Source organism: Narcine bancroftii, chromosome 10 (genome assembly GCF_036971445.1).
Source record: "Narcine bancroftii isolate sNarBan1 chromosome 10, sNarBan1.hap1, whole genome shotgun sequence".
In the NCBI taxonomy this organism is placed as follows: Eukaryota; Metazoa; Chordata; class Chondrichthyes; order Torpediniformes; family Narcinidae; genus Narcine; species Narcine bancroftii.
In genome coordinates this window covers 92,163,705-92,189,640 of record NC_091478.1, presented here as the reverse complement: position 1 = coordinate 92,189,640, position 25,936 = coordinate 92,163,705, and the positions used below count along the sequence as shown (strand labels likewise).

Sequence of the window (25,936 nt, the reverse complement as noted above, 5' to 3'; positions counted from 1 at the left end):
TATTTAGTTCAAAGTAGATTTTAATTTGGCGTTCAATAAACTCTCTAAATTCCTGCCTTTTAAGTAGCATGGAGTTCAACCTCCATCTATATGTTCTTGGTGGGATGTCCTCCAGTTCTATTGCTAATAACAGGGGTGAATGATCAGATAGCAATCTAGCTTTATATTCAGTTTTCCTAACTCTCCCTTGAATATGGGCCGACAACAAAAACATATCAATCCTTGTTTTATGCCTACTCGAATAATATGAGTATTCCTTCTCCCTTGGGTGCTGCCTCCTCCATGTATCCATAAGTTTCATTTCCTGCATTGATTTGGCCACTTTATTCTCTTTGCTCGTCTTTTGTCCAGTTTTATCCAACACTGGATCCAAATTAAGGTCAAAATCACCTCCTATCAATATATTCCCTTGTGTATCTACAATCTTCAAAAAAATATCCTGCATAAACTTTGGATCCTCTTCATTGGGTGCATATATATTGAGCAAATTTTTGCAGTGATGGTTTACTCTCCCACCCAACACCCACCCCCCGAAAAGACTTTTTTTTAAAAACAGATAACAAAGTTCACCCTCTTTTTTCCCTTACTTCCTTTCTTCCCCTCTCTTTCCCTTCTTTAGTTCTTACATATACATCTTTATATGTATTTTATCGCCTTTCTTCATCCTTGTTACATCTCCTCATCTCTCCTTTTGTCCTGCAGGCATTCTGCAAATTCTCGTGCTTCCTCCGGATCAGAGAACAGTCTGTTTTGCTCCCCAGGGATAAATATTTTAAGCACAGCTGGATGTCTTAACATAAATTTATAACCTTTTTTCCATAAGATCGATTTTGCTGTATTAAACTCCTTCCTCTTCTTTAAGAGTTCAAAACTTATGTCTGGGTAAAAAAAATATTTTTTGACCCTTGTATTCCAATGGTTTATTGTCTTCTTTAATTTTATTCCTTGCCTGTTCCAGTATATTTTCTCTTGTTGTATACCTCAAAAATTTTACTAAAACGGATCTTGGTTTTTGATGTGTCTGTGGTTTCGGAGCTAGTCTTCTGTGTGCCCTTTCTATTTCTATTCCTTCCTGTATTTCTGTCATCCCCAGGATCTTTGGGATCCATTCTTTTATAAATTCCTTCATATCTGTGCCTTCTTCATCTTCCTTTAGGCCCACTATTTTTATGTTGTTTCATCTACTATAATTTTCTAACATATCAATTTTCTGAGCTAACAACTCTTGTGTCTCTTTAACTTTTTTAAAATCACTTTCTTCCAATTTTCTTCTTAAGTCATTCACTTCCATTTCTACAGCCGTTTCTCATTCTTCCATTTTCTAATCTTTTCGCTATTTCTGTCATGACCAGCTCTATTCTATTCAGTTTTTCTTCTGTATTTTTCATTTTTATTTTCATTTCACTAAATTCTAATCTCAACCATTCTTTTAATGCTCTCATTTGTTCTTGAAAAAAAACTTAGATCTTGGTCTTCTTCTTCCTCTTCTTCTGTGTCTGCACCTGTGTTTGTGTCTTCTTCTTCTCTTCCACTTCTCTTCTGAGTTTCTTGATGAGTTGTCTATCTCACTTTGCTGGGCTTCTTCTTGCTTGGCTTCTTGCTGTTGGTCCTCTTCTTCTGGGCTACTCATCTGTTGGGCCACTTGCTGCTGTTCTTCTTTCCTTTCACTCCCTTTCCTGTCACTTTCCTCTTCTTCCAGCTGAGAGCCCTGGTGTCGGGCATCTCACAGCTGGTCATGTTCTGTTTGCCTGCTCCTCAGCTGAGCCCCTCTCCCATCGGTGTTCTCCTTCTCCTTAGTAAGCGCACTGCGCACTTTTGTTTGGCTCAGAGAGCCATTTTTGCAGTCCAGCGGTTGGGGGGGGGGGGGTCGCAACTCTGCGGGGTCGTCACCAACCTAGGAGAACGGGCTCTCTTCTCCACAATGGCTCCCTGTTTCTTCATGCAGGTAAGGCCTTCTCCCTTCTCTTCTGGCGTATTTTCTTTTTTTTTTTTCCTCTGCTGTTTTTACTTTTTACTTCTTGGATGCCATTTTCTTTCTTTTCTCTACAACTTTATCTTTTATTTGTTATGTTTTGTGTTTATTGAACTTTGTATTTTCTTCACTTTATTTCTCCTTTTCTGGAGAGGGCTGGTATTCCCCTACTGGCCACTACTCCATCACGTGACTCCCCCCAACACTCTCAATCTTGATGAACAAAACTTTGTTTCACCCCAAAACTTTGACCATTCTTTTTCTCTCAATGATGCTGTTCCTCCTGCTGAGTTCTTCCAGCAGATTGTGCTTAGCATTGGACAGGCCAAGGCAAATAGTGCAGCCAATTGGCACTATAGATATAGGATTCAGAGCAAACTCAGTGTATACATGACTTTCTTTGAGATTAGCAGCTGCTGCTTTGCATTATTAGATCCCTATGATCCGATAGTCACCCTCGTCACATCCAATTGGAAATGATGGAAGTCATGCCCCCATTGCTGGCTGGACACTTAACTTGAACACTGATTTCTCTGCAGTAACAAGCTCTTTAGTGGTCTCTTGGCTAAGTTTGTGTTTAAATGTTAAAACTCCAGAGGGTTGTTAACTTGGCCAGTGGGCACCAGACTTCTCTCCATCAAGGACATTGACGAGAGGCGGTGTCTTAAGAAAGCAGCCTCTATCCTCAAGGACCCCCACCACCCAGGCCATTCCCTCTTCACTTTACTACCATCGGGCAAAAGATACAGCAGCCTAAAGACGAGTACTCAGTGACACAAGGACAGCTTTTTCCCTGTTGCCATCAGATTCCTGAATGATAGATGAACCAAAGACACAGCCTTATTTTGACTTTTTATGCACTATTTTTTTATTTATTTTTGCAACGTGATCTATATGAATAGTTACACTGAGATGCTGTTGCAAAACAACAAATTTCATGACTTGTTCATGCCAATAAATTCTGATTCTGAACTGTGTGCATTCAATTGTGACAGAATTGCATTTGTTCATGACATTTGTGAGGATGGAGCTTGTAACTATGTTTAGAACAAGTTTTGGTACAGTCTTTTGTTCTGAGAATGTGTTTCATTCAATTCATCAGGAATTTTGTGAATTCCCAAATAAATGCCTTTACATTCATCATTTTACTCGAACATCAAACAATCTGGAGTGCAAGACACCCAAGTTAATTTATTTTGCACAACATCTTCTCTTCAAACTAAGGCCTGTAGGAAAGCTAATACAGTTAATGTGCTGGCCACTGCACTGGGATAAATGTAACTTCTTCATGCTCATTGAATTACTTACTAATCATTCTCTGAAGGCGATTCCAAATGGATGTAATTTGAACTCAGACTCTTCATCAGGAATAGTACTTTTTTTTTAAAAAAAAAACTATAGCTGTAATTTTTAAAAAATCTCAATTGAGTAAACATGCACATTTCTAACAGTCACAATTGTAACATGCTTGAGAGGAACTTTGTTTTTAATCTGACTACTACACATCACCATATCTTCTTCAACAATGTCATTAAAAGAAAACTAAATTTGATCTTTTAATTCTCTTTGTTTGTAAGGATGAATCTATGTATTCCATAGAAACAGTTTTAAGAATAATCACAAATGTTAGTGCTTTATTAATGTAGAATTCAGTGGAAAATGAAGGGTACTAAGGAGACAATAATTACACATGACAGATTCAGAGTTCACTTAATTAGACATTTTGATTTTGAAAGAGGTACCATGATAGCTCCAGGTGCAGTCTACATTCCAAAACTTATTCAGTTAATACTTTGGCATTAAAATTCTGACCTGCCATATCTGGCACTTCCTCCATCTGCAAAGCCGGAACCATATATAAAAGTCTGTTTAAATCAAGGTTATTTAACCAAATGAACCCATTGTCAAGTCTTGGGAAGTTAAATGGAAGCACTCTAATAAGTTCAACTTAAATACACGCTGCTATTCACTCAACAAAATTCACGGAGCTATTTGCCAGTAAAGTGTCAGAAGCAGCTCAATGCACATGGTCACAATCCAAAGACAACCAGAGAGGAATACAACGTTTACTTTTAAAAAAGGAACTGAAAAACCATCTCAATGGGCTAGATTAAGAATAAAATTATCATATATATTTCAGAAAATATATTTTCTTTCTTTTGAATAACCAAAATACAAGAAAAAGCCTAATTAATGCATGGTAGTTTTTTTTTCTTTGGCTTGGCTTCGCGGACGAAGATTTATGGAGGGGGTAAAAAAGTCCACGTCAGCTGCAGGCTCGTTTGTGGCTGACAAGTCCGATGCGGGACAGGCAGACACGATTGCAGTGGTTGCAGGGGAAAATTGGTTGGTTGGGGTTGGGTGTTGGGTTTTTCCTCCTTTGCCTTTTGTCAGTGAGGTGGGCTCTGTGGTCTTCTTCAAAGGAGGTTGCTGCCCGCCAAACTGTGAGGCGCCAAGATGCACGGTTTGAGGCGTTATCAGCCCACTGGCGGTGGTCAATGTGGCAGGCACCAAGAGATTTCTTTAGGCAGTCCTTGTACCTTTTCTTTGGTGCACCTCTGTCACGGTGGCCAGTGGAGAGCTCGCCATATAACACGATCTTGGGAAGGCGATGGTCCTCCATTCTGGAGACGTGACCCATCCAGCGCAGCTGGATGTTCAGCAGCGTGGACTCGATGCTGTCGACCTCTGCCATCTCGAGTACTTCGACGTTAGGGATGTAAGCGCTCCAATGGATGTTGAGGATGGAGCGGAGACAACGCTGGTGGAAGCGTTCTAGGAGCCGTAGGTGGTGCCGGTAGAGGACCCATGATTCGGAGCCGAACAGGAGTGTGGGTATGACAACGGCTCTGTATACGCAAAAAAAAGGCTTTGGCAAATACTAGAGCGCATCGGATGTCCCCCAAAATTCCTCAACATGATTATCCAACTGCACGAAAACCAACAAGGTCGGGTCAGATACAGCAATGAGCTCTCTGAACCCTTCTCCATTAACAATGGCGTGAAGCAAGGCTGTGTTCTCGCACCAACCCTCTTTTCAATCTTCTTCAGCATGATGCTGAACCAAGCCATGAAAGACCCCAACAATGAAGACGCTGTTTACATCCGGTACCGCACGGATGGCAGTCTCTTCAATCTGAGGCGCCTGCAAGCTCACACCAAGACACAAGAGAAACTTGTGCGTGAACTACTCTTTGCAGACGATGCCGCTTTAGTTGCCCATTCAGAGCCAGCTCTTCAGCGCTTGACGTCCTGCTTTGCGGAAACTGCCAAAATGTTTGGCCTGGAAGTCAGCCTGTAGAAAACTGAGGTCCTCCATCAGCCAGCTCCCCACCATGACTACCAGCCCCCCCACATCTCCATCGGGCACACAAAACTCAAAACGGTCAACCAGTTTACCTATCTCGGCTGCACCATTTCATCAGATGCAAGGATCGACAATGAGATAGACAACAGACTCGCCAAGGCAAATAGCGCCTTTGGAAGACTACACAAAAGAGTCTGGAAAAACAACCAACTGAAAAACCTCACAAAGATGCATGGTAGTATCATCATTAAATTTACCAGACTTTTTTTTAAAAAGTGGAGTACTGTAATTGTTTACTTTCTGGAAAGTCAATAATCACTCCATTTTAATGTGCTCGATGGAACACAAGTTTCATTAGAAGTGCCTGACCAATCGGCAGTTTAATACTTGAATTCAAATCCATTTTGGCCAGGAGATGAAAGGAAATGCATGGAAGGTTCTTTATTGCAATGAACCCACTGATCTATTTTTAAAAATATATTAGCAGTCATGTTGAAACCTAACAGAACAATAGCTAAATAAAATCTTCCGTGGTTCACATTTTAACAGAAAAGTACAAACAACCGCTCAGATAAACCTGCAGGAAGGATACAGCTGATACTAATAACAGTGGCACAAAGTTACCATAATACAGCATGACATCACAATGCAAAAACCAGAAATATTTCAAACCTTTTCCATTAAGTGATTTTCATTTCTTCCCCCAAAAGCAGAAACGATTGCCAAGCTTAGCTAACTGTTTACAGCCGAACAAACTCACAGGATTTATAGACCATGCCGTAGCAGTTTTAAGATATTTCCTGTTCAGTGTGATCAGTAGTTGAAAACTGAAAACAGCAATACACCGACTTACCTCACAGTCGGTCGGCTGGATGGGAGAGATGCATTTTTGCTTGGGGAATGTATGAACTCGCAGGACTCCTGCTCTCCACAGCCTTTCAGCAGTCTGTGAAAAAGAAGTCTACATTAGTGACCACAACCACAAGAATGAAGCTCACGCCCCCAGTCTCTGCAGCCAGTAGCACAGGATTTTGCATGGAAGTGGAAGCCAAGCAAAGACAACCTGATTTATCTGCCACAAATCCAGGCCAAATTTTGGCAACAAACTGAGAAAAGACTTGCTGCCCATGGTAAATGTACATTCTTGCTAAGTACCGACAGTGCAGCCTGAATCAACTCTCCAGGGAAGATTTTAAATTTAAAAAAAATAAAATCACAGTATGTTAAATCTGTGATTAAGTTATAAAATGACAAGGTCCTAGTAACTAGTATTTGATTGAATAAGGTAAAACATCAGGTTTGCTGATACTTCAGCACCACTCTCAATGCTTTTGATTATTTTATTCATGCCAGTTCTGTCCCTCTCTAAAATGACATTATTACATATGCAATAAGTAGCAATCTGTCAAAATTGCTTCTAAGTAAATGTGAATAGTCATGCAGTGAAGTAGCCAGAAAGTCATTTTGGACCATCTCAGTCATTATTCCAGAGCTCTTGAAAATATGCCGCTAAGCTTCGAGTTTGGCTCACATATATCACTCACTTCAAATAATAATAATGTTTATTGGAATAACTTTTCCAAATGTCTGTTGAAAAGCAAAAAAAAAGAAAAATACGGACCATCTGTAATCAGCTTCAGAATGCTTCTTGGTAAAAGTCATATCTACAGTTACCTTCATTCATTTATTGTTAAACTCATGATTACATGCAAAACCTGCAGCATAGAAGGATAATTTTTACATAGTATCAAGTACAAATCTAAGTGTTTCTTTATTGTGGAAGATGCTGATTAATCAATTCACCCCACCCCCACCCCCGCCCTTCAAGGTCCTTTATGCTAAATAACAACATACCAAATAATGCTCCATCCATATTTGCAGGTAAATAATCTGAGTCTCAACAATAATCCTTCACATATGAAATACAACATTTTTAGCTGCAGGCAGATTTTATTGGTGGTAGAGAGGGGGGGGGGGGTGGAGGAGAGGAGATTTTAAGATGAAAGCGTACTTAACAACCAAAACAATGTGACTGAAATGTCCAAGTTCCTTTGGTGTTGTTCATATATTCACATAGATTGCAAACACATGATTTTTTTGACTTTTCAGTTGCATTCTCTTCCTGAGGCAAACAGATGCCTTAATAAAAAAAGGTAAATATGTGCTCCACCACTTATTTAGCAACTCTCTGATGTTTACTCACTACTTTGTGCAAGATTAAAAGGAAAGTGAGGTTGTCTAAGGACCACAACCAATCTATTGCAAAGGAATAGATTAACACTTTAGCTATTTCCCAATACACTCAAGTACAAAGATCATTTATTCTATTGCTTTAGAGGTGCTGAGTCTGACGTACAATAGTGCTGTCTCCTCCCAGGTGCCTAGTACGTTAAGAACGAACTGACTGAACACATTCCAAACCTTCCGGAAGCCAGAGTAAATCATAAACTTCTAAAAAAAGAATTCCAAGCAAAAGAAAAGTATAAACACAGTTAATGCACACTAAGAAATGATTTTTAGTTCAAATATACTTCATTTTTAAAAATGATCTGGAAATATGCTAAAGCAAACACAAGGGATAATTGTTTAACTATGAAAGAAGACTGCGAGGGGAACACATGTCCCACTGGAAACACTGTCTACAGAATGTTGTGGGCTTCAATCACTGAAATGGCCCCCGAATTACTGAGTTGCTCACTCAGGGAATCCTGGTAATGAAAGAGAAACAGAAGTGCTTGCAAGCATAAGCATGGGGTGTGGTAATTCAAGAAGTGAAAGCTTTGGGCAATGAATAAAGTCTTTCACTAAAGTCCAGTAATGGCAGTAGCATGCAAGTCTGTGGAATTCAAGGTCTACCCTCTGGGGTAAGCAAGCAGAAAGGCAGACTAAAACAGGCATGAAGGCCAACTTTCCTTAATTTACTGGTATTCATTGAAATTAAGCTAGATACACCTTCCATTTATGCCAAAATTTTACATCACCCATTGGGAAGATAATGTATCTTTGCAAAATTACCAGTCTTATTAGTTTAAAAGAGAAAGATGCAGTAAATTGAAACAAAAGATCAGAGCTGGAAACAGTCAGCAATACTTGGGGAACAGCTTGCGGTCTTTCTGTTCAAGAGAGCAGACAACTAGCTTTAACCATATTAGTAACCAGACTTTATGGTTTAGCTCCCAAATTCCCCATCATGGCAGATACGTGATAATACTTTCAGGATCGGGTGCAAGCTGCTGAAAGGAAGATGATGGATGGACTGTTGATCTGCTAACTCTTTCTAGCTTGTGTCAACTTTGGACTCACCATCAACATTAAAAAGACTGAAGTCATGCTCCAGCCTGCTTCTCATGCACCTCCATAAATCAAACCCAAAAATCACAAAGGGCAGAAACGAAAGGCAGTGGGACCAGTTCATTTACCTTCCCAGCGCCCTCTCCCGATCACTCACTATTGATACAGAAGTTAACTGCAGAATACCAAAAGCAAGTTCTGTTTTTGGAAGTCTGTGTTCCACTGTATGGGAATGTCGAGTAACCATACCAGCAAAAAACTGAAAGTCTACAGAGCCGTGGTACTCTCTACCCTCCTTTATGCCCGTGAAACATGGACTGCGTATCGAAGGCACGCAAGACAGCTCAACCATTTTCACATGACTCGTCTTCGCAGAATATTAGGCATCAGATGGCAAGACAAATTACTAGACACTGAAGTTCTCTCCAGAGCAAGTCTACCATCAGTCTGCACATTGCCAATGAAAGCACAGACCCAGTGGCAGGTCATGGATGGAGGATGAGCACATACCCAAGCAGCTCCTTTTTAGGGGAATTTTCTACTGGCAGGCGCTCGCATGGACAGCAGAAGAAACGATACAAAGATACACTAAAGACCTCCCTGAAGTCAGTTGACATTATCATGACCACCTGAGAAATTGTTGGCACAAAACTGCCCTACCTGGTACGGCCTTATCCATACGAAGCAGGTGCACTGCTGAAACACAATACAAGCGTAAGCTGTGCACATCTAGAGACATCAATGCAACATCTGCAGGGCCTACACATGTCTGCCCAACATGTGCCAGGACATTTCATGCCAGAGTTGGCTTGACCATCATCTTTGAACACACCACATCCAATCTTAAAGTGACGAATGGTGTCAAGGTCTTCAGCAAAGACAATGGATGAATGAAAACTATCAGGATGAAACACTTTGCACCCAATTTTTTCCCCTCTCCTGAGAAAGAGATCAGATTCCACTGAGCCTGCTTTCAGATTTAAAACTCTTATTTCACACCATGGTTTAAACAATTTACTTTTTTTGGTCTTTCTTGGATAATTATGATTTTGCTCATTTTGTTTCCTCTCGAGTTCAAGGTACTTCATCCATTTTCTCTTCCATTTAACTTCATTGACCAACTCACTGCAGGATAGGTATCAATTTTTCCTCCCCTTTTTGAACCATAGAACATCTCCACATTATTAAAAAATAACTATCCTTTCGCTCATTCTTTTAGTCAGGTGACAGCTGTTCACCATTAACATTGGTCAAGAAAGCACATCATGCTTCTACTTCCTCAGATGACTAAAGAAATTTGACGCATCATTTGTGTCATTCGACAACCTCTACAGAAACACAAATGAAAGAATCCTATTAGGATGTGTCACTGCATGGTACAGAAACTGCTCCACCCAAGATTGCCAGAGACTGCAGAATTATGAAACCAACTGAGACCAGAACACAAACCACCACCTCCTTCCCCCACCACCCCCCCCCCCTCACTCTCTCCATCAACACTTGCTGTTGGACTGGAAAAGCAGCCAACATATTAAAAGACTCATCCCACCCCAACTATATGCTCTTCAGCCTACTACCATCAGGAAGAAAATGTGTCTGTGTGTATGACACATCACACACCATTAGATTCAAGGACAACACATTATCAGTGGGAATTGGAAAGAACATCTCCTTCACAATATCCATCTGCGTTCTTAGCCTTCTGCTTTACTCACTATACAACTATGACTGTGTGGCTCAGCACGACACTAACACCGTCTCCAAATTTGCGGACAGTACACAGTAGTGGGTTGTAGCACAATGTCACCAAAACCAAGGAGTTGATTGTTGACTTTAGGAAAGGTGTATGATCCAGTGATCAATGGAGGGGGGGGGGGTCAGAGGTGGAGAAGGTGAGCAAATTCAAGTTCTTGGGAGTCATTATCTTGGAGGATCTTTCCTGGACCCAACACACTAATGGCATTGTGAATAAAGCACATCAGCCCCTCTACTTCCTCAGGAGCTTGCAGAGGTTTGGCATGACATCAGAAACCCTGGCAAATTATACAGATGTGTGGTGGAAAGTGTGCTGATCGGCTGCATCATGGTTTGGTATGAGGACGCCAATATCCCTGAGCGTAAAGCCATGCAAAAGGAAGTGACCACAATCTAGGACATCACAGGTACAACCCTCTCCACTATTGAGTACATCTACAAGAAATGCTGCCATCGTCAGGGAATAGCAGCAATCATCAAGAATCCATACCTCCCAGCTCATGCTCTGTTCTCACTGCTGCCATCAGGAAAGAGGTCGAGGTGCCACAAGACTCGCACTACCAGGTCCCCTCCACCATCAGACTCCTCAACAACAAACTCAATCAGGGGCTTGTTTAAGGACACTTACTTTCACATTCTATTGATTTTTTTCTCTCTGTATTGCAGTTTGCTTACATTTCTTTATTTGTTAATGTGTACATAGAGTTTATTTTTTCATAACCAATGAGTGGTAATTCTGCCTCACCTATAGGAAAAAAAGAATCTCAGGGTTGTATGTGATGTCATATATGTACCCTGAAAATACATCTGAAACCATTCCTTGGCTTCTGTAATTTTCTTCACAATAAAAATTGATGACAAATATTCATTTAAAGTCTCCTGTGGCTCCAAAGACTTGTAATGATGATCTTTAATGGGACCAATTCTCTCCCTAACTACCCTTTTGCACTAATATACATATAGAATCATTTGGGATTTTCCTTTATTCTACCTGCCAGTTCCATCTCATGTCCTCTTTTGGTTCAAATTTATTATCATCTGACTCCACATATACAATCAGATGAAACAGTGTTTCTCCAGTCCACAGTGCCCACACATACACATATAATACATATTCTAAGGCCAACAGGTTACTTATACAAAGGTGAATGATAATCTCAAAACAGGACTTTCACATGAAACACTGAACCCCTCTGAAGCCTGTTCATGAACCCTACCTGTGTTGTAAGATAATAAAAGTGTATTAGTTCTCCCTCCAGTTGAGTGGGAGCTTTTATCTATGCTACACTGACTATTCTTTGTAATACAGAAATCACTTGGACCACAAGAGAACCTGAATCAGGCTGCTGTTTGTTGACTACAGCTCGGAATCAACACCATCACATCAGCAAAACTTATAATCAAACTCGGAGAGCTAGGACTCGATTTGCTTTTCGGCCACTGGATCTTGGATTTCCTCATCAAGAGAGCCCCAATCAGTGCACCTCCTCTTCACACCATCAACATAGGGCTAGCTCAGGACTGTGTGCTTAGTCCCCTGCACACCATGACGGACAACCAAGTTCAGCTCAGATGCAATCTATATATTCGTTGATGTCACCACATTTGTTGGCAAAATAAATGGAAATGACGAGCCAATTTTCCACTCATTCTAGTACATTTCCTGCTATTCCATGGGCTGTCATCATGTTATGTAGCTTCATGTGCAGCACCTTGTCAAAGGCCTTTTGAAAATCCAAATATACAACATCCACTGCATCTCCTTTGTCTAACCTGCTTATGGCTTCCTTAAAAATAGCAGTAGGTTTGTCAGGCAAGATTTTCCCTTAAGGAAACAATGCTGACTTTGGCCTATTTTTTCCCCCATGCACCTCCAGGAACACTGTAACCTTATCCTTGACAATCAACTCTAATAACTTCCCAACCCCCGATATTAGGCTAACAGGTCTATGATTTCCTTTCTTGCTGTGTCTCTCTCTCTCTCTCTCTCTCTCTCTCTTCTTTCAGAACCCGAGAGTGCATTCCATCTGGTCTAACTTCTCTCTGGTGATCATGACTGCATTCACCTCTCTTCCCTGAGACCCATGAAAGTCAAGCATACTGTTAAAGACTTGCACAATGAAGACTAATGCAAAATCCTCATTCAGCTCCTCTGCCATCTCCTCATCTCCCATTACAATTTCTCAAGCATCATTTTCTATCTGTCTTATATTTACTCTCGCCTCTTTTTTCAATCGTAATATACCTTAAAAAGCTTTTAGTACCTTTTTGATATTATCTGCTAGTTTCCTTTTAAAGTTCATATTCCTCTTCCTAATGACCTTGGTTGTCTTCTGTATGCTTTTAAAATATCTTCTGATCCAATGTCTCCTCTCTCCAAATATTTAAATCCATTTTTAACCAGCAAAACCAGACTACCCCCTTTGCCTACTTCCTGACCTTCTGATACACTGTGTTTCCACAAATATTTAGTTCCTGCCTGTGTTCTTCTTTCAGCTATGACCACAATGTCATACCTGCCAACCTCCAGTTGTGCTATTACATGTTGATCTTCGCTGTAATCATTGAAATACAAGATCTTCAATGTTATATTCCTCACCCTTTTCAGTTTTGTTTCCAAAGTATCCCAAGTTAAATCCTTAATATTATGCTTGCACTTTTGCCTCATTGTCCGGGTGTCCTTCCTCACAATCTCGCTACACAGTTTATTTACTTGTGTCTTCTGCCCACAGACAACTCTGACAACACAAAAGGACTGCATATTTGCAAATCCTTTTTTGCATTTGGATTAATGTGAATATTTATTGCTTCTTAATTTAATTCAATTTGTTTTCTACTTTTTTTTTACAAGTACCTATTTAACTACCGCAAGAAAACATTTTGGCGCAAATGTAGCCATCCAGACACAGATATCAATTTCAGCCACACTTCATCTGTTTATATATATTATAAATCAAAATTCCAACATTCATCTCCCAAGCTGCTCCTACAGAACTATTGTAGTTTAATTTGTGATAATGGATAACATATTCAAATAATTTCTTCAATGCTGTTGAAATGCCAGCATAATAATGTCATCAACATAAAGCTGTGAGAGTATTTTGAGCTGACTTGGGAGGAATTGCTAGAGCAGCTTGCACACATACATTTTAAAACACAGAACATTTTCAGGACTTTTGCAGAGTGCTTATTGCAGAAAGAGCAACGAAGTTGCAGAATACAGCTGGCCTGGGAGAGCATTTGATTTTTGCAGGCAGGGTCAGAACAGTTTTGTTCTCAGAGAGGGAGGGAGTGAAACAAGGAGGAGAGACACAGAAATCAGTTCCAGAGGGACAAGCTGGCAAACTTTGGAAGGCTGCCTGGTCAAAGGAGAAGAGAGATGGTCTGAAAGGTGACCTGAAAAAAAGAGGATTATCTGGAGAACCCTGAAGAGGACAAGTTTCGTCAGCAAGACTGATTGAGAAGGAATCAATTGTGGATGTCCTGGAAAAGTAATCACTCTCCGAAAACCAGCAAGAACCCTCCTGAGTGGTAACCATTTGCCTGTTAAACACCAAAGCCTGGTGAACTTTGTTAATGCTAACGTCTGTGCACAGTACAAGAATTGCCTGCAACCAGTGAGATTGGACTGTGATCCAAAGAACTTTTCTAATCTTAAATATACATTACACACACCTGCGCTTAGTATTAGAGGGGAGATTAAGTAGGTAAAGTAAGTAGGTTAAATAATAAGTTAAAGTTTAATTCTGTTTTCTTGTTCAAATTAAAAACTACTTTTGTTTAAATAACCCTGTGTTGTAGTGCATATCAATTGCTGCTGGATTTTGGGGTCCTCTGGACTCCGTAACAAAGCAAGCTAGAAAATGATTTATAACAATGGGTTAATATTTGCTGATAAAATTTTGCACTTAGTAACAAAAAGAATATCAAAATTGTTGTTACCAATCCAATTAAAGAGCCTCTTAATATTCTTCATTAAATTTTATGATACTGGAGTTCCATATTTCAAACTGTTTGCACATAATTATAATCTTGACATTGTCTCTTTATCCTGCCTGATTTTTATCTGAGATTAAGTAATCCCAAAATCATAATTCATCGTCATTGCTTGAAAACAAAATTCACTCTGTTTTTGTACATATTATCCTGTTATAAAAATGAATCTGGTTCCTCCAAACAAAATCAACAGACATTTGGCAAAGAACATAATATTTTAGCACACAATGGATATAGAGTGCAAGGAAAGTTTCAGGAAGTGCATTGCTTAAAGTATAATAACACATGGTTACTAGGTAGCCAACAACCAAATTAAAAAGCATCAACATTGTGGACAAGTGCTCCCCTCATTAATACATTAGCAAGAAACAAACCACTCTCAATGAGACTGAACAGTTATGCATAGATTTGAGTAATACTGAAAGCCAGATATTATCTGTCTATACATTATTGGGAATTGAATACATCCCCACAAAACATATTTTAACAATTAAAAACAATTTTTTAAAGTGATTGCATGGGAAAGGAGGACAAGAAGATTTACAGAGATGTTTCCAGGCCTACAAAATTGTACTCATTCGGAAAGACTCAGGTTGCTTGTTTTGAACAAAAGTGGAGAAGAGAATTAATTCAGGTACAAACTTATGTGGGACTGATTTATAGTGAATACGAAGACCACTCCTTTTTGCAGGTAGTTAAAAGCCAGGAGCATAAACTAAATTTGGAAGGATGCAAAAAATACATAACTGAGAAGGGAGAAAATGTAAGAAAAGGGTGAAAAGATTCCATTACTGTCACATAATACTACATTTAGAATGTTACATACATGCTTAGCTTCCAAGATCAGACAATCTCTGGCGTATTTAGTCTATTAGGCTGAAAGGGACTAGAACTCTTTTTTTTAAATCAAAACAAGGAAAAAAATCAATTAATTACACTGAATGGAGAAAGCATAAACAAAATAAAGTAATTCTCAGAATAGGGCAGGATAAGAGCTGCTTGGTTGATCCCAATATTTAAAATTCAACGAGTTAATAGATTATTAAGAGCAATTAGAGGGGAAGAAAAATGCTCACAGTAAAACTCTAAGATGTAGGTTTAGCTATTGCTGAAACCAGCATTTAACCTGTGTAGTTAAATCACTTTTTCTGTTTATATTCTGGCGAGTTCTGCTACAAGGTTACCCATCTGTAACACTTTCTCGATCCACAGGGCATCTCCAACTTTCTCATTTGGTTTCAAATTTCAGAACCAGCTCTTGTTTATACTTCACAATTTTAAACACCCCTTTCTTTATTTTCTCCCTTTAACATTCTAATCAATTGATTATTAAGATAACTCCATTAACATTGTGTTCAACTGTGCAGCCCTGGCCTCAACCTATCAGACCTTTTCTATATAGCCTCTTTTCCACTGGCACCCTGTACCAGGAATTAATTGGGACAGGGTCCAGTGAAAAAGGAACATTGTCTGAACGCTGGTGTCAAATGATATCATTTTATTTCACCAGGGATTAACCACCTCTACCCCTACTCATAACCCTGGCATTTGCTGACAAAATTGGTGGAAATGGGACAGCAGAAAGTCACCCGTTTCCACCCCAATTCCCAGGGATGAGTGTGTTCAGTGGAAAAGCAACTAGTATCCCAGTTAAGGGTGGCCCAGTGGAAATAGAACAAAGGGTTTCCTATCCCGGAAATGGAACAAAGGGTTTCCTATCCCTGGACAATGCGGAGCTAATTAACTGGGATGCCAGTGAAGAAGGGGTTTTTTTTTAAACTTACCGATTCCATCCCCACCCTCTCTGAAACGTATCAATTTTTACCTCACTTTTCCAGTTCATATGAAAGATATTTAACCTGCAAGTTAATTTAGTTTCTCTTTCCATGCCTGATCTGCAAAGTGTTTTAGAATTTATTTATTTTTAATTTCTGCAATTCTTTGCTTGAAAGTGTCATACAAGGAGAAATCATCATCTCATTTAAGCAGAACTTAGGTCCAAGATGGAAAAGCAATGAACTGCAGGATTATGAATGAGATATGAGATTGGCCTGCAGAGTTAAATTTTCAACTGAAACAAATATAATGGCCTGAATTGTTTCCTTTTCATAAATTTTCATCTGATCCTACAAAAATATGATGCCTGCATCTGACAACAATTTAACAAAGGAAAATTAATGGCTGAAAAAAGAAAATTCTCACACATAAAAACATTCACAGCAGTGCTTCAAGGGTCATGAACACTGTTCCACTGAATGATGATTATCAGCAAGCACCTTGAACTTCTCTTACATCATTTTAACTAAATTAGATTATGAAAATATTAAAGAAAATCCAAAATAGCTTGTCATCGAGAGTGAGGAAAACCATTCCATGTAAACTGACTCCACAGTGGCAGTGTAATATGTTTAGAGTGGGCAATCTAACATTGCAGCTCTAAAAGTATGAAGGCTGGCAACAGTTGACCAAAACATATGAAGGAAACCAATACTGAAGTACCTGAACATAGCCTTAAACTTCTGGTAAATCCATCATCGCTCAATTTACATGGGATGTACTCCCATAAATGTTTCGTTAAGCAAAATCTGAGAAATAGAGATGGCAAAATTTATTATGAAAATATGGACACAGTGTTTTCCCATGCATAGAATGGCAAGCTAACCATAATCTCTAAAAGTAATTTTATAAATTCAAGACAGTTATCTTAAAGAGTTAATGGCTTCATTGCAAAAATCTGACAATTGTCATTCATGGATTAACTGTAATCTTGTGTGGGTTATAATTTTAAGGCTTTCATAGCACAATCATACCATCCCATTGACAATAATATGGGTAGTTAACATGGTCAACAAGAGATAATTCTTTAATGTTCTAGACAAGGCAACTTCAGGATTGAAACATGAGAGAGAGAGAGAGAGAGAGAAATAAGTAGATAGATATCACACACACACACACCACACATTTTGCTTAATCACCATTAGTTGCTAGTGAAAAAAAAAGCCCAATCTGTGACCTGATGTTTTTGAGAATAAACTCTGAGTGTAAACCTTTAATAGTCAAAGGACCACAGTTGAATTTTCAGTTGTTTTATGTTCTGATTAGTGCATCTGTCTTTCACAAAAATGAATTATTTTGCCACAGTCAGACCAAGAAATCAATCAAAATATTGCTGACATTTTCTTCTACATTGTGATAGCAGGTCATCTCTATTTATGTAATTTATTGTACATTGGTTCCTGAGATATTCATATTTATTTTCATGAATGTCAAACTTTCACATTTGTCCATATTTTAAAATTGCATAATCTGGTCCTATGTTGAGCTAATAGCTCGCAATCACTTCAATGCGATCACCAATCTTTACATTTACTTTAACATTAGTATTCTTAACTTGCATAAAATTAATATTGTTTTCAATTCTGTTTAGTCTTCATCTTTAAATTATTTAAGTGTTGTTCCACACATTTTTTGAATATGCCTCGTCCACTTGCAGGTCTTGGTTTCTGCAGATGTTGGTCTCGTTGGCACTGGTGGGCCAATCTGCTGGGATGAACAGCTGCAGCAGTGATGCCAGAGGGATATTGGGAATCATCCTGCTGTAATAAGGGAATCTATGAGGCCGGAACTTTTGGTCTGAGGCGAATTAGTTTGAATGAACCACAAACTGGTCAGAGGATAGATTATTATTGAGCAAGTGTCACTTGACAGAATTTACTGCACCTTCCATCAATCTGTCGATATCTGATTACAATGCAATAGTTTGTTAAGCTCTCTGTGGGAGTGAAATGGTGCAGTGCAACTCTATTGGGATCTTCAATGCAGACAGAATTTGGTGCGATCATCTTCTCTGTCCTGTTGTAATATCGCATGAAGGAATTTAATCTGACTAAAGATTGGCTTTTGTGCCTGCATGAACATTAGGAGGGAGGTGGGATGGATTATTTACTTAGCAATCTAAAAGGACGATAACTCTAGGTACTTTAGACTTCCTCTTTAGCAATGCCATTGTCAATGAAAAGGATGTTCTTGAAATCTCCTTTGGTTTAGCTGTTTAATTGAATATCATTATACTCAATGGATGTGGCAAGACTGTTAGGTGTTGGTCTTTTCGGTTGGTTGTTGGACCATTTAGCTTTGCAACTTGTGGCAAAGCCCAAAGGTAGAGATTTTTTTTGGAGGCAAGTCCAACATTGCTTCCTCAATAGGCATTCATATCTTCTCTACTCTTCACTGAGAACAAGTAGGATCAGAAGATATAGAATCATTGTGGGTTGAATTAAGAAATGGCAAAGGTAAAAGGACACTGTTGACAGTTATATACAGACCTCCAAACAGTAGCTAGGATGTGGACAACAAATTACAACAGCAAATAGAAAAGGTGCGTCAGGAGAGCAATGTTATGGTAGTCATGTGGGATTTTAACATAGAAGTATATTGGAAAAAAAATCAGGTTGGGAATGGATCTCAAGAGAGAGAATTTGTTGAAATCCTATAAGATGGCCTTTTAGAGCAGCTTGTTGATGAGTCTACTAAGGGATTGGCGGTACTGTATTGGGTCCTGTGTAATACACCAGAGGTTATTAGAGAGCTTAGGGTAAAGGAAACCTCAGGGAGCAGAGATCATAAAATCATAGAGTTCAATTTGAAATTTAACAAGGAGAGTTAAAATGAGATACGTCCCTATTTCAGTGGACTAAACAGAACTAGAGTGGCAGGAGAGAGGAACTGGCCAAAGTAGATTGGAAGGGGGCCTAGTATGGAGGTTGACAGAGCAGCATTGGATTGAGTTCCTGTGAAAATGAAAAAGGTGCAATGCAGATTCAAATCAAAAGGAGGAAATATTCGAATGGAAAAGTCACAACTGTGGCTGACAAGGCAAGTCAAAGCCATCATGAAAGGAAAAGAGAGGGGATTCAGGAAGCAAAAATTAATGGAAAGACAGAGAATTGGGAAGTTTTTAAAAACTTGCAGAACGCAACAAAAAACTAATCAGAAAGGAAAAGATGAAGTATGAAAGTAGGCGAGTAAATAATATCGAACAGCATACAAAAGCCACTTCCAGTATATAAAGAGTAAATTAGAAGTGAGAGTAGATACAAGACCAATAGAAAATGACCCCAGAGAAATAATAATGGGAGACAAAGAGATGGCAGAGAAATTTAATGAGTATTTTGCATCACTCTTCAAAGTTGAAGAGATTGGTAGTGTGCCAAATGTTGAATGGAAGTGAGTACAGTTAGTTATAATGAAGAAGGTTCTTCATTAGCCATGGCATCAAAAGTTATGGGCAGTAGGGCTCAGTGTGAGAATGGATCAGTTCATCATGGAATGGCAGAGCAGACTTGACGGGCTGAATAGCATCTTATGGTCTAAAATGATGGTTCCAATAATGTTGATGATTATTTTCTGTCAGTACTTTGTGAAGCATTTGATGAGCAGTTTTACACAATTTTTGTGTAATGGTAAAAGTTAATATCTGTATGGTGCCTTCTTTGTTTGCAACTGAATCTTACTGCTGAATCAGAGAAGAACAAGGAATGAATTTTAAAATATTTTCATGACAAAGACATGAAAGAATTTTGTACATTTCTAAATTCTTGGCTTAATCTCACTGAACATCACCCCACAAGCCAATCCAGTGAAACTTTGCTGCACACCTGTATGACATGTATAATCTTCCTCAATAAGAGAAACCAGATTTATACATAATGGTGCATTTTCATGTCCTACATAAATTCATTACATGTATTTATTTTTGAATTCAAATACTCTTGCCATTAGTTATCCTAATTACTTGTTCTATCCAAATACTAATTTTTAAACAATATATGTAGAAAAACACCCAGGTTCTGAGAATAGTTTTAATCATTGACCAAATTTAAACATGCTATCGTTTTCTTTATCAAGGTGGATGACCTCACTTTTTGCCACATTATATTAATTTGCCACATCTTCAACCTTTCACTTAAACTGCCTCACTATGCCCTCCTCCCCCAAAGACTCTTGGCATCTTCCTCCAAAATCACACAGCCACTTGGCTTTATGTCATTTACAAACTTGGATTCTGCCATACAAAATTTTGATATAGATAATGAACAGCTGAGATTGCAGCTCCAATCCCTGTGGGACTACAGTGGTCACACCCTCTCAAGCTGGAGTCTCAGAAAGACCCTTGGCAGCTGTGGTATGAGTTCAATGCCTTCTGCATTTGCTAAGAAACGAAAACAATGATGCACCCTGTAACTCTGCTCCCAGATTCTGAGGTTGATAACGAGAAGTATCTTCTGGAGGGTGAATCCTCGGGAAGAATCTGTCCAAGGTGATGTACTTGGCCATGTTCTTAACTCCAAAATGGCTGCAGTTTTTTTCAGATGTTTTCAAATTCTCATTGTTATGGTCTGAAGTTCCCCATAGGCACAGAACACAAGTCTGCCCAGGTCCAGCTCCAACAGAGTCATCATGTCTGCAGATGACACAATAGTTGGCCTCATCAGCAGAAGCGATCAGTCGTATTACAGAGAACAGGTGGAAAATCTCATGAAATGGTGTGAGAATAATAACCTGAGTCTCAATGTGGACAAGACAAAGGAGACGATTGTGGACTTCAGGAGGACCACCCTCCACTATTCATTAATAGTTCAAAAGTGGAGAAAGTAGAGACTAACAAGTTCCTTGGAGTCCATTAAAGAAGTGGCCTATCCTAGATACACCCGTCTCCTCACTTGGACAAGAAGGCACAACAGCGACTGCACTTTTTGGGAAGATCGAATTAGCCAAGGCTGCTGGCCACCATCATGTCAACCTTCAACATAGTGTCAAGAGCATCCTGGCAGGCTGCATCACAGTGTGGTAGGGTTGCTGTCGAGAACAGGATTGGAGGTCAATCCACAAGACTGTAAGAGTGGCAGAGAGGATCACTGGAATCTCTCCCCCCCCCCCCCCCCCACATGACCTGATCTATTGGAATAGTTCTCTGAAAAGGATCCACGAAATCATTGAGGACCCCTACTACCCTGCACACTGCATCTTTCAGTTACTCCCATCAGGAAAGAGATACAGGAGTATCAGAGCCCATGCCACCAGGCTGAGAAACTGATTCTTCCTGCGAGCAGTGAGAATGCTGAACGACCAAAGGAACGGCTCACACTCACCATCCAAGACCCTCATATGTACTAAACAAAATTTTACTTGTATAAATGAATATTTGTCCTGCATATGTATTATTTGTCTGTACGTCTGGTTGTGTGCCTGCATGTTTTACACTGAGGACTGGAGAATGCTTTCTCAGCAGGTTGTACTCGTGCATTTGAATGATAATAAAACTTGAATGAACTGGCTTCAAAAGATCATCCATTATACCAATGGCCAAGAAGGGCAAGCTGATCTGCCTCAATAACCATCCTGAGACTCACTTCAATTCACCTATCATTATAATAGGTCAATAGTGGATGTCATTTCCTGGCCCTCTATTCTGCATTGAGTCACCAGGATGTTGTTCACTAACACCATCAAAACCTATGATCAAAGGGGCCTGAGACTGTTCATACCTTTGCAACTTGATCCTTGATTTCCTTGTCAGCAGTCCCACAGTGCAAGTTGGCAACATTACCTTGCTGACCACTGACAAAGGGGCCCTTCAAGGCCTCATGCTTAGTCCCCTCCTCTATTCCCCAATCACTCAGGATTGCTTACCCAAGTTCAGTACCAATCCAATCTATAAATTGCCTGACAACACCATCACTGCTACCAATACAACAGAAAATGACGAGTCAGAATACAGGATGGAGATCAAGAATATGGTGGGGTGATGTCAAAACAAAATCTTGCTCTCAATATCAACGAGCTTAATGTGAACCACAGGACCATGAAGTCATCTTCACTGATGGGACAGCGGTGAAGAATATTATTAACTTCAGAGGACCTCTCCTGGAGCTAGCATGTCAAAGCAAATGAGAAGAGGGCATGCCAATGAAGAAGTCTGAGAAAGTCCGGAATGGCATTAAATATTTTAATCAAACTTCTACAGGTGTTCTCTGGAACATATATTGGTTGGTAATTTGATTCCCCAGGAAACCAAAAAACTGCAGAAAGTAGTGAACGTCCCTAAGCCTATCAAGGATTCAGACCTCCTATCCATTAAATACATTGATGTGAGGCATTGCCTCAAGAAGGCAGCCAACATCATAAAAGACCCACATTACCCTGGTCACAACCTCTTTCACTGCTACCTTCAGGAAGAAGTCCTGATATCCAAAACATGTAGGTTCAAGAACTCCCCCCCACCCCCAACCCCTGCTCCGCGAACAATTATCAGTCTCTTAACCGCCCCTTATTATCCCAGAACCATTTAAAAAAAATCTGTCTCCGCGATTGATATATCATTTTTTCTTGCACCAACTGTGACTAATTATCTATCCATTATAATTGCTCTTTCCACACTGGAGTAATTGAATATATATGCTATTGTAGTTATGTATCGGTTTGGCTGCAGCAAGAATTTCAGTGCATATGCACATTATTTATGTATATGACAATAATCTCAAACTGAAAGTTACCACCTTATTTCTACAGTTTTTCTTAATCCGTGACAGTACATTATAAATAGAGTGCAGTGAGCCGGGTGTAAACTCAGTTTACTGAAAGCCTTCTTAAAGTTCAAATAAATCCCATCAACTGATTCATCCTCATCTTCTCTGGTTGTCCTGTTTGAACTTTTGAGATAAATAGCAAAGCCAGCATGCATTTTAATTTCATAAATTCATGCTGATTCTGCCCAATTCTATTCCATTTTCAGAGTGCCTGCGATTGCATCCACACTGATAGATTCTAACATTTCTTTCTCACTCACCTCAGCCCAACTTCTCCGTTGCTCCCTGATTTTTGCCCTCCTTCAGTAGGATTACATTTATTACAGGATGTTGTTATTTCTGTGTCAGACATTTGTTTATTTTCATTTTATATTACATAAAATCATTTCCTTTTATCTCAGCTTAAAGTCAGAGTTTTACAGCTGGGTTAGGGGCCCTTTGCCTCAACTCATCATTGCCAATCAAGTTGTCCAACAAAGCTTTCCCCGTTTTCCTGCATTCAAACCATTTCCCTCTTAAAAAAAAAAAACCACCCCCCCCAGTCAAAATGCCTTTTAATCATTGCAATCGCCTACTCTTCCATCCCTTTTTTTCGTTGCACGTCCCCACCTCCCTTTGTGTGAAACAAAAATGTGCAATTCAGGTCCTTTTTAAATCTTTCCCTTTTCACTTTAAATTGATCCACTCTAGCTTTAAATTCCCTAACCCTGGAGCTAAAAGGCCAATTATCGTTTCCCTTTTCAATGCTCCTCAGGTTTATAAGTTCTTCTCTCACCCTCCTATGTTTCTGAAGAAAAGTTCCAGCTTATCCAACCTCGCCTCATAATTCTTCCACCTGTCCCAGTAACATTCTTGTGAACCTTGTCTGCATCCTTTTCATTTTTCTTTTTAAACTATTTATATCGATTTTAACATAACCATCCATATACAAAATATTAAAAAGCTAGACAATAACATACATTCCATCCCTTATTAATTGTGATTATTAAGGTAATTATATATAAATAAATATCAATTAATTACCATTATAAGAAATCACAGTATATCTTAATCTCTTACAAAAGGGATATTATACAGGATTATAATTAAACCAACAAATCCATTTATCTAAAAAGAAAAAAAAACTAAAACTAATACTAATCTACCCCCCACCCTCTAATCAAGGTTACAAGAAAAATAGAAAGCTGGATCAGGTTGCAACCTCAAGATGAACGGAACAGCCCTAGAGCACCCAAATCCCTAAAACTGGTGATTATGATAATATTCAATAAATGAGCCCCATACCTTGTCAAATTGAAACTTTCTAATCTTTAATACAATACCTAATTTTCTCTAAGGTTAAATATGTAGCCATTGTGCATGAGTCAGTAGGAATTCATCTTTCCATTTCATTAAAATTGCCCGTCTGTCTATCAACGTGCTAAAAGCTAAAACTTTCTCTTTGAGATGTCAATAAAAATTTATCTGGTTCATGTGAAAAACCAAACTGTGCAGTTACGGGGCAAGAATCTAATTTACTCTTAAAAGTCATTGACAAAGAATTTAAAATATTCTGCCAATAACTTTGTAATTTAGGACATTCCCAAAACATATGAATCAGCAAGCCTTCAAAAATGTTATACTTTTAACAAAATGGATCAACATCCACATAGAAACAGGATAATTTAAGTTTAGACATGTATTCTGTGTATCTCCTTAATTGTAATAAACAATGCCTTACACAAAATGAAGATTCATTGATCAAACTAAGAATGGAAAACCAATCCTCATCTGAAAAGATTATATTAAGATCACATTCCCAATCATTTATAATCTTAGCCATTGGGGTTAATCTTAAATCCAATAGATTAATAATAATGTGATATCAATCCACTATGAACAAATTGTAAAACAAAAAGTAAATCCAGAAAATTTGAATCTGCAATTCGAGGATGAGTGTCCAATTTCGACCGAACAAAATTCCTAACTTTTAAATAGCTAAAAAAAATCTATTTTTTTATAAAATAGCTTCACATTTGTCCAGATAATATCATGTACAAGGGTTCAAACAATGTAATGATGTGGTTTGGCTCAAGTTATGTATTGTATAATATATCTGTAAACAATAAAAAATAAAATTCAACAAATAGAGTATTATGAAAATATAACTGCACAGTACACCCGCACACTTGTTAACATTATGACCTACTTTAGCAAGAAAATTGTGAGGTAAATGAATGGAACATTGTTAACCTTGGAAATTTAAAGTTCAGGGTCATAGAACGGAAATGGGCCCTTTGGCTCCACATTCATGCTGACTTTTTTAATGCTCATCTTTCATATTCATATCATTCTAAGTGTTTGTCTAAATGTCTCTTCAATGTAGTGATTGAATCCAATTCCACAACCTCTTATCATGCCAAATCCATTGTCCCCTGAAGGTGGCAGTACAGGTCATTTGGGTGGTGAAAGCAGTAAATGGCATACTGGTCTTCACAGTTTGGGGCATAAAATACAAGAGCTGAGATGCTATGTTGCATCGTCACAAAACACTAGTTTGGCTGCATTGGAGTAGTGTGTGTCATTCTGATCACAGCACTACAGAGAGGATGAGATTGGGCTGGAGAGAGTACAGAACCTCATTTAATCCTCAGATTTTTAGATCCCTTGGTTATCAAGTGCTGTCTCATAAGTTACACATTCTAAATACAACATTTTTATTTGCTTTTTCTTCTTATCAAAACAATGTCCTTGCATCTTTCTGGATTTTAAATAGTCAAAGGTATTTGTAAGAATAGCCCTACTCTGTTGAACCACATCAGAACCCATTACTTGATCTGACAACCTTCAGTGCAGCGCAAGCAACACCAACCCATTTAGGTATAATGCAGTCATTTAGACCTCTATCACATATGCTCAAACAACAGCAGAAATTGGCATAAAAAAAGAACCATTATAGTGTAAGGGTGACACTGTATTTAAGTGCCAGCCACCAGGGTTCGCATTCGATGCCGTCTGTAAGGTGTTTGTATGTTCTCCCCGCGTTTG

General features: G+C 38.9%; 1 long non-coding RNA gene across 1 annotated transcript in view; it reads right to left on the bottom strand.

Moving 5' to 3' along the window:
- The window catches only part of LOC138744949 (uncharacterized), a 275,183-nt gene that overhangs the window by 200,797 nt on the left and 48,450 nt on the right, over positions 1 to 25,936 (bottom strand). Inside the window, exons 2-3 of the long non-coding RNA XR_011345893.1 lie at positions 16,821 to 16,906; positions 6,133 to 6,225 (exon numbers count right to left, since the gene is read on the bottom strand). This is a non-coding gene — a long non-coding RNA (uncharacterized lncRNA). The remainder of the gene's footprint in view (positions 1 to 6,132; positions 6,226 to 16,820; positions 16,907 to 25,936) is intronic.